A 7,871-nucleotide genomic window follows, 5' to 3' on the forward strand; every position below is an offset into this window, starting at 1 on the left:
ACTCACGTACAACCTGATTCCAAAACCCATGAGCAAAAAGTTGACAGAATTCAACAGCCATGTAAAGACCAAGAACAGGAATTTGTGTTAACATGTAAAAGGCACATCAAAAAACAGTGATCTCATTTCCTATTCCTCCCAAAAGACGAATGATAGGTAATACAATGTCAACACTGAGAAAAAGTTTTGTAGCTTTTTAACTCATTCTTTAAGCTTTCTTTACTCATCAATATTAACATCAGGGATTGAGAAGTGTAATTGCTATAGTAACATTCAAAACAATTTCACAGACAGTTTCACTTATTTCAAAAGTCCTCAATACCTAAAATCTATTTATCTTCTTATTTCTGAATCGCCTCTAATACTTTTCCTGCATTAACTGCGGAGCATGCGTAACTTCAAAAAGTTAAAACTGGAGATTCATTTCCAGGGTGAAGATGGCCACAGGCTGGTTAGCAAGGATGCGCTGAGGTGGTGGTGTTGCTGCTGTGGGAAAAATCCTAAAGAAAGCCTCCTGGACGCTGGAACCTGAATAAATGACAAGGACCTCTGATTATCTGGTTATTTCTCCTACAGGTCATAAATAGCTCAAACACTCACAAAACAGTCCCTCGATGAGGTTAAAATGCAGGAAACATAAACTATGTCCTGTGCCAAATTACCTCCATGGGAAAAAGCAGCCTGTTAAGACTGAGAGGCCCACCCAGGTCTGGGCAAGAGCCCAGAGCCAGGATCTCCCCCACGTGGCACGAGGGGGTGCACAGGGGAGGAGCGCTTTTGAAAACCACTGGTCAGGATGCTATAATATATGCCTGTATCCTGCGAATCAATAATTCCACTTTAGCAATCTAGTTTCAGAAAAACACTCAATTGTAAAATGGCCCTGGGGGCACCCGAGTGGCTCAGTTGGTTAAACGTCTAACTTTAGCTGGGGTTGTGATCTTGGGGTCCCGGGATCGAGCCCCACAAAATGCTCCCCACTTGGCAGGGAGTCAGCTTGTTCCTTTCCCTCTGCCCCTTCCCCCGCTTGTGCACTCTCTCTCAAATGAATAAATAAAATCTTTTTAAAAAATAATAAAATAAAATGATTCTGCACACAAAGATATACACTGTATTTTTTTTTTTAAGATTTTATTTATTCATTTGAGAGAGAAAGAACACATGAGAGGGGATAGGGTCAGAGGGCGAAGCAGACTCCCTGCCGAGCAGGGAGCCCGATGCGGGACTCGATCCCGGGACTCCAGGATCATGACCTGAGCCGAAGGCAGTCGCTTAACCAACTGAGCCACCCAGGCGCCCCTCACTGTATTATTATTTACAACAAAATTGGATATATTCCAAGTGTCAAATACTATAAAATGGTGTTTAGAACACGGTGTATATTTCTACATGTAATGTTACGAAGCCATCAGAAATGACCTTTGAAAAGACTGGAGGTCTATGAAAGTATATATGATACATAGTTCTGCATATATTTACCATACGATACATGGATGATATATATCTATATATATCATATGATGTACAACATATATCTGTATATAGTATATATGATTATATATATGTATATGTTATCTATATCATACAGATTATGGCTACACTAAGCAAACAAAAAAACCAACCAGAATAAAATTTTTAAACAGTGACAATGGGTGATTTCTTTCCCCAACGTGGCTGGTATTTTCTAAATTCACCATGAGGAACATGTATTGCTTCTACAATGGAACAGATGAACTTTTACATAATTGAACTTTAAATGAATAAGTAACCCCATGCAAATATTAACCGCTACCTTTGCTTTAACCAACCTGTCATATAAAGAATCCAGAACGCAGAAACCAGACTAGGCTCACCAAGTAGATGAGTAACATTACCGTGATTTTTAAATCCCAGCAGCAACACCCACCAGAGAGGAAAGTTCTCCATGCTTCTAGGGCGTGGGCAGCAGGACAAGCGCCCTGGGTTTGTGTGGGGGACCGCTGGATAATAAGGCTGAAAAGTTGCTCAGGGCCCAGTGGCCAACATCATCTCGGCCATGTGCACGATCTGGTCACTCCCACATCCCTCGCCATGCCCACAGCTTGCACCTTGCTTAAGACACATGTTGCCACCCCCGCCTGGCCTTTCACGTCCCCTCCCAGCTCCAGTCCATCCCACGCATGTGTTAAAGAGCAAAATTTAACTGAGTAAGTTGAAAGATCTAACTGACTTTATTAAACGATTCATGAATCGCACAGCATCCCATCTAGCAAGGAGAGGGGAGCTCCACTGACCTAAACAGAAGAAAGGTTTTTAAAGGCAGAGAAAAGACATAAAAAGAAGAACGGACTTTGTTAGCAAGGAATGCACTGTTTAGGCAAGGTTGCCCTCCTCTGGAGAGAACGGTCTACCAGTCAATTTCCTAGTTTTGACCAGGAAGTTCCATGTTGCCTGGTTAAAGCTTACATCCCTGGAGAATTGACACTGCAGTTAGGTTAGATATTAAGTCTTGGTTTACTCACTTGAAGCCTTAACTTAGTGAGGCCACTTTAGGGCTGTGGTTTTCTGGTTAACAATTCCCCCCTTTTGATCAGACTCTCAGCTGAACTGAGAGTTGTGCTCAAAATTTAAGGCATTAGCGTCACGCTCAGCTGGCCTCTGTGGTGCTTGAAGCTTCTGTTGATCCTCTGTGTGGCATTCACAGATCATGGTGTTTTTGCTTTATCTCTGGGAAATTCATGGGTTACGACAAGGTCTGCATTCCTTAAGTCTCTTGTTCTCTGTTCCTTTTCTGCCATTGTAGTCTTACGGAGAGCATGTGCTTGGTGGTTAGTGGTTGTGATCAGACATTTAAAACTTTTGAAAGGATACAGGGGCACCTGGGTGGCTCAGTCAGTTAAGCGTCTGCCTTTGGCTCAGTCATGATGCCGGGGTCCCAGGGATGGAGCCCCGCATCAGGATCCCTGCTCAGTGGGGAGTCGGCTTCTCTCTCTCCCTCTGCTCCTCCCCCCACTCGTGCATGCACTCTCTCTCACTCCCACTCTCTCTCTCAAACAAAAATCTAAAAAAAAAAGAAAAAGTTTTTGAGAGGATACAATGTACCAGGAAGATTATTATAATCACTATAAGCAGGATAATCCCTGATGTTTAGAGTTCACTTAGAAGCCTTGGTGCCCAAGACCCAAACCAATCAAAATCAGATCAAAGACAGACCCCACTGAAGGGGTCATCCTTTAAGCCAAGTGGCTTGCTCAATGATCTCAGGTAAGTGAGTTTTAGTTTCCCCAGAAGTGTCAATCCAGGTACAGCAGGTCGTGGTGGCCACAGCAAGATACCTCCTTGCTCAGCTCAAAGATAATCAAGAGCTGTCCCATTATTATCAAAACTACTTTGGCAGAGAGTCTAAGGATCTTTGTTGGGTAGCCATTGCTTTAGCAGCAGATTCTGTAATAATTTTAAGAATTAAGGGCACCTGGGTGGCTCAGACGGTTAAGCGTCTGCCTTCAGCTCAGGTCATGATCCCAGGGTCCTGGGATCGAGTCCCGCATCGGGCTCCCTGCTCCTTGGGAGCCTGCTTCTCCCTCTGCTTCTCTCTCTCTCTCTCTCTGTCTCTCATGAATAAATAAATAAAATCTTTAAAAATAATAATAATAATAATTTTAAGAATTAAGAAATCAGCCCCATTTTTTTGAGAGAGAGAGAGAGAAAGTGTGTTCACATGGTGTGTAAACGGGGGGGGGGGGGGGGCGGGTTGCAGAGGAAGAGGGAGAGAATCTTAAGCAAGTTCCACCTTCAACGCGGAGCTGGATGTAGGGCTCAATCTTAGAACCCTGAGATCATGACCTGAGCTGAAACCAAGAGTCGGATGCTTAACTGACTGAGCCACCCAGGCACTCCGAAAATTAGCCTCATTTACATTTATTCCTAACTAGGGAAACAGGGACCTGTCAAAAGGAGTGAATCCTGAACTGAAACCCCACTGGTAGGTCCCTTTTAACTCAACAATGTAAATGTAGCCTTAGCAATGACCTGCGAGACAGAATGAGTGTATTATCTTTCCAAGCTAAGGCCAGAATAAAGGAAAGGAAAAGAAGAAGGGTTTTATGTTCAAGTATGAAGTCTTGATCTTGGTCATGGGTGGAAGCAGTCTACTGCAATGTCAGCGATTTCTCTTCCTCCTCAATTTAATTTCTAGGTCTTCAGGGTCTGTATAGGACCAGGGGTCACGTAGAGCCTTCTGCTTTGTGATGTGTACCCAGGACTTAACACCTTCTAGATTTGCAGCAGGGTCTGCGGTCAGACGCACCAGGAAAGGTCTCTTTTTAATGGAGCTAGAAGGGCTGTCTTCCTCTGATGACTTCCAGGATACCTAGTCACCAGGCTCTAAAGCATGACTGACAGGATCCTTTGAACTGGCATCTAGGAAGCTTCTTCAACCTCATGATGATCAGAAGAAGGTTGCTTCATCCTATGCTGCTAGAATTCTAAAAATTTTGCAAGGTTATTGTTAAGGCTCCTATAATCTGTCTAGTGTCATGGGTGCTTCGATCCCTGGAAATAATGGAAAGTAGACCCCAAGTGGGAAACACACTTTTTAACAGTTTCTTTGCTCCTATAGGGACATCAGCTTTGCAGTAGGGAAAGGCTTCAGCCCATCCAGAAAATAGGCAAACAATAACAAGAACATATCGATAACCCCTACTAACTGGCCATTGAATGAAGTCCAGGTGCAGGCATTCGAAGGGTCTAGAGAGAGGGAGGTCTAAGGCCTCTGGGAATAAAAAGTTTTATTTTGTTTCATTTTGTTTCAGGATTATGGACCTGACAGGTCAGGCATCCCTGGTACACTGTTTTGCAATTTTATAAATGTCTCTCCACCAATGTCTGTTTGTAACTTGAGTGAGTCATCTTAAATGTACTGTGGTGGGTGAAAGAATGCAAAACCTCAAAAATGGGGTTTGCCAGGGAGCCAGGGAGAACCAAGTGGCCTTCTTGGGGTTCCTATAACCCCGACTGTTCACTTCATTTACAGGCATTGTTTGCCCACCTGCATTTTTGTAAGTAAGGAGCAGACTGTGGCCACGTTGTAAGGATATCCGTGTGGCAAAAGCCTGGCAATGAGCAGCCTTCCTTTTTTTTTCTCAGAAGAAGAATGGACTTAATCCACTTGCCACAATTTTACAATGCAATATGAAGAAGGTTTAGTATTACCTCTTTTTTTCTTTTTTTAAAGATTTTATTTATTTATTTGACAGAGAGAGACACAGCAAGAGAGGGAACACAAGCAGGGAGAGTGGGAGAGGGAGAAGCAGGCCTCCTGCCGAGCAGGGAGCCTGACACAGGGCTCCATCCCAGGCCCTGGGATCATGACCTGAGCCAAAGGCAGAAGCTTAACGACTGAGCCAACCAGGCGCCCCTTAGTATTACCTCTTATTTGACAATGCTTCTCATGTAATTTGATATATCAAATAAGCCTAATGAGTTGAGCAAATCTTTTGGAATGTTCCAGGTCAAAAAGACTTTTAAGCAGACCAAAAACCCAAATTCTAATTTTGCACCAGCTTTTGATATTAAAACTTATTTTTAGGGGCACCTGGGTGGCTCGGTCAGTTGAGTGTCTGCCTTCGGCTCGGGTCGTGATCCCAGGGTCCGGGAATCAAGCCCTGCATAGGGCTCCCTGCTCAGAGGGGAGTCTGCTTCTCCCTCCCCTCCCTGCTTGTGCTCTCTCTCTCTAGCTCTTACTCTCTCAAATAAATAAAATCTTAAAAAAAAAAAAAACCCTTATTTTAAAATCTATTCATCTTAATCTTAGCCAGCTTGACCACATATTAAAATTCCTTTTCAAGGATTCCTTTTCTACAAACCTTCTACAATTTTTTTTTTTAAGATTTTATTTATTACTTGAGAGAGAGAGCAAGCAAAAGAGAGAGCACAAGCGGGGAGGAGGTGCAGATGGAGAGAGAGAATCAGACTCCCCACTGAGCAGGGAGCCCGATGTGGGGCTCAATCCCAGAACCCTGCCATCATGACCTGAGCAGAATGCAGACGCTTAACCCACCGAGCCACCAGGGTGCCCTAAACCAACAAACTTAAATTAGTTTTAATACCGAACATTTTCTCAGATCTCATGAAGCTGGAAAACATTTCGGTTAGTTTCTATCTTTTTCAGAGTTCTAGAATGTCCAAGCTTTACAAATGCTTGTCTTCCAACCAACTACATAGAGCTCTTTCGCTGGGAATTGTGTAAGACTGTTGAATCACAGATCTGTACCTCTGAAACAAATACATTATATGTGAAGAAGAAGAAGAAGAAGAAGAAGAAGAAGAAGAAGAAGAAGAAGAAGAAAGAAGAAAGAAGAAGGAGAAGAAGATAGCAGGAGGGGAAGAATGAAGGGGGGGAAATCGGAGGGGGAGACGAACCATGAGAGATGATGGACTCTGAAAAACAAACTGAGGGTTTTAGAGGGGAGGGGGGGTGGGAGGATGGGTTAGCCTGGTGATGGGTATTAAAGAGGGCATGTTCTGCATGGAGCACTGGGTGTTATATGCAAACAATGAATCATGGAACACTACATCAAAAACTAATGATGTAATGTATGGTGATTAACATAACATAATAATAGTAAAAAATAAAATAAAATAAATAGAGCTCTTTCACAAATTACTTTTAGCAATACCATCCAGAGGTAGAAAAATGCCTCACATAACAAACACACACACAGATATAAAAACCTTACAATATTGCTGGGGAAGATTTTTAAGACTTGAATCTGTCTCTGGAATTAAGGAGGCTTGCTGGAACACCCTTACAAGAAGTTCTTTTTTCAAAAAGGCCTCTTTTCCTTTTTCTTCTTTTCCCTTAGTCTCAGATATCTGATTGTGAACTGTATTTAAATTTCAAAGACAAATGATAAGATGTATAACTAAGGGACACAGAAGGAATGGAAGTTCCTCCAAGAAGGACTTTTATTTCCTAAGGCAAATAATTTTCAAGCCTTTTGAGACAGATAAGGGAAGTCTGGGGATTGGAAAAGGAATGGGGTGAATTTTTAATTGCCTCTAGAGCTGACTTTTGTTTTGCAAAAGATCTGTCAGATAAGGACAGTTGTTCCTAATTCTTTAAAGAATTTGGATTGTAACTTAAATGACATTATGGGTTGATCCACCCATCCAACTGCATTATCCTCAATTTGCTTCTTTCCCTCCTGGCATATAGTTCAAATTTTAAATATTTCTTTTTTTTTTTAAGATTTTATTTATTTATTTTATTTTAGAGAGAGAAAGCATGAGCGGGGGCAGGGGAGTGGTGTGGAGAAGCAGAGGGAGACAGAATCTCAAGTCGACTCCGTGCTCACCGCAGAGCCCGATCCCAGGTCCCTGAGATCATGACCTGAGCCAAAATCAACAGTCAGACACTCAACCAACTGAGCCACCCAGGCGCTCCAGATTTTAAATGTTTTTGGCAGTATTGAATAACCTCCGCTTGGGCATAAAACAGGTCCTCAAAGAGGGTGCAAAAGCTATTAAGTTTCCCAAAGCTGGAGTCACTCCCAAAGACAGACAAAAGAAAGAACCAACAACCTACAAGTCCCAAACAGGCAGAAAGCCAAGCCCAGTTACACAAAACGAGACAAGCAGAGAGGCAATAGCTCGGGAGAGGAAAGATCCATAAACAATGCGTTTGGATTTGGAAAGGAAGGGACAACGTGAACTTTTAGTTTTCTCTCTCAACTGGGCACTACGGGCAGAGATTCACAAGAGCTGATTCTCGTAAGAATGTTTACCCTTTGCTGGCTTCCGCGTAGTTTTCCTAGGAGCCCCTCTACAATGACAACAATAAAAATCACAGCTAATATTTATTGAGCATTTTCTGTGTTCGTTGTAGAGGCTGT

Source organism: Mirounga leonina, unplaced genomic scaffold, assembly GCF_011800145.1.
Source record: "Mirounga leonina isolate KUSES-001 unplaced genomic scaffold, KU_Mleo_1.0 Mir_154, whole genome shotgun sequence".
In the NCBI taxonomy this organism is placed as follows: domain Eukaryota; kingdom Metazoa; phylum Chordata; class Mammalia; order Carnivora; family Phocidae; genus Mirounga; species Mirounga leonina.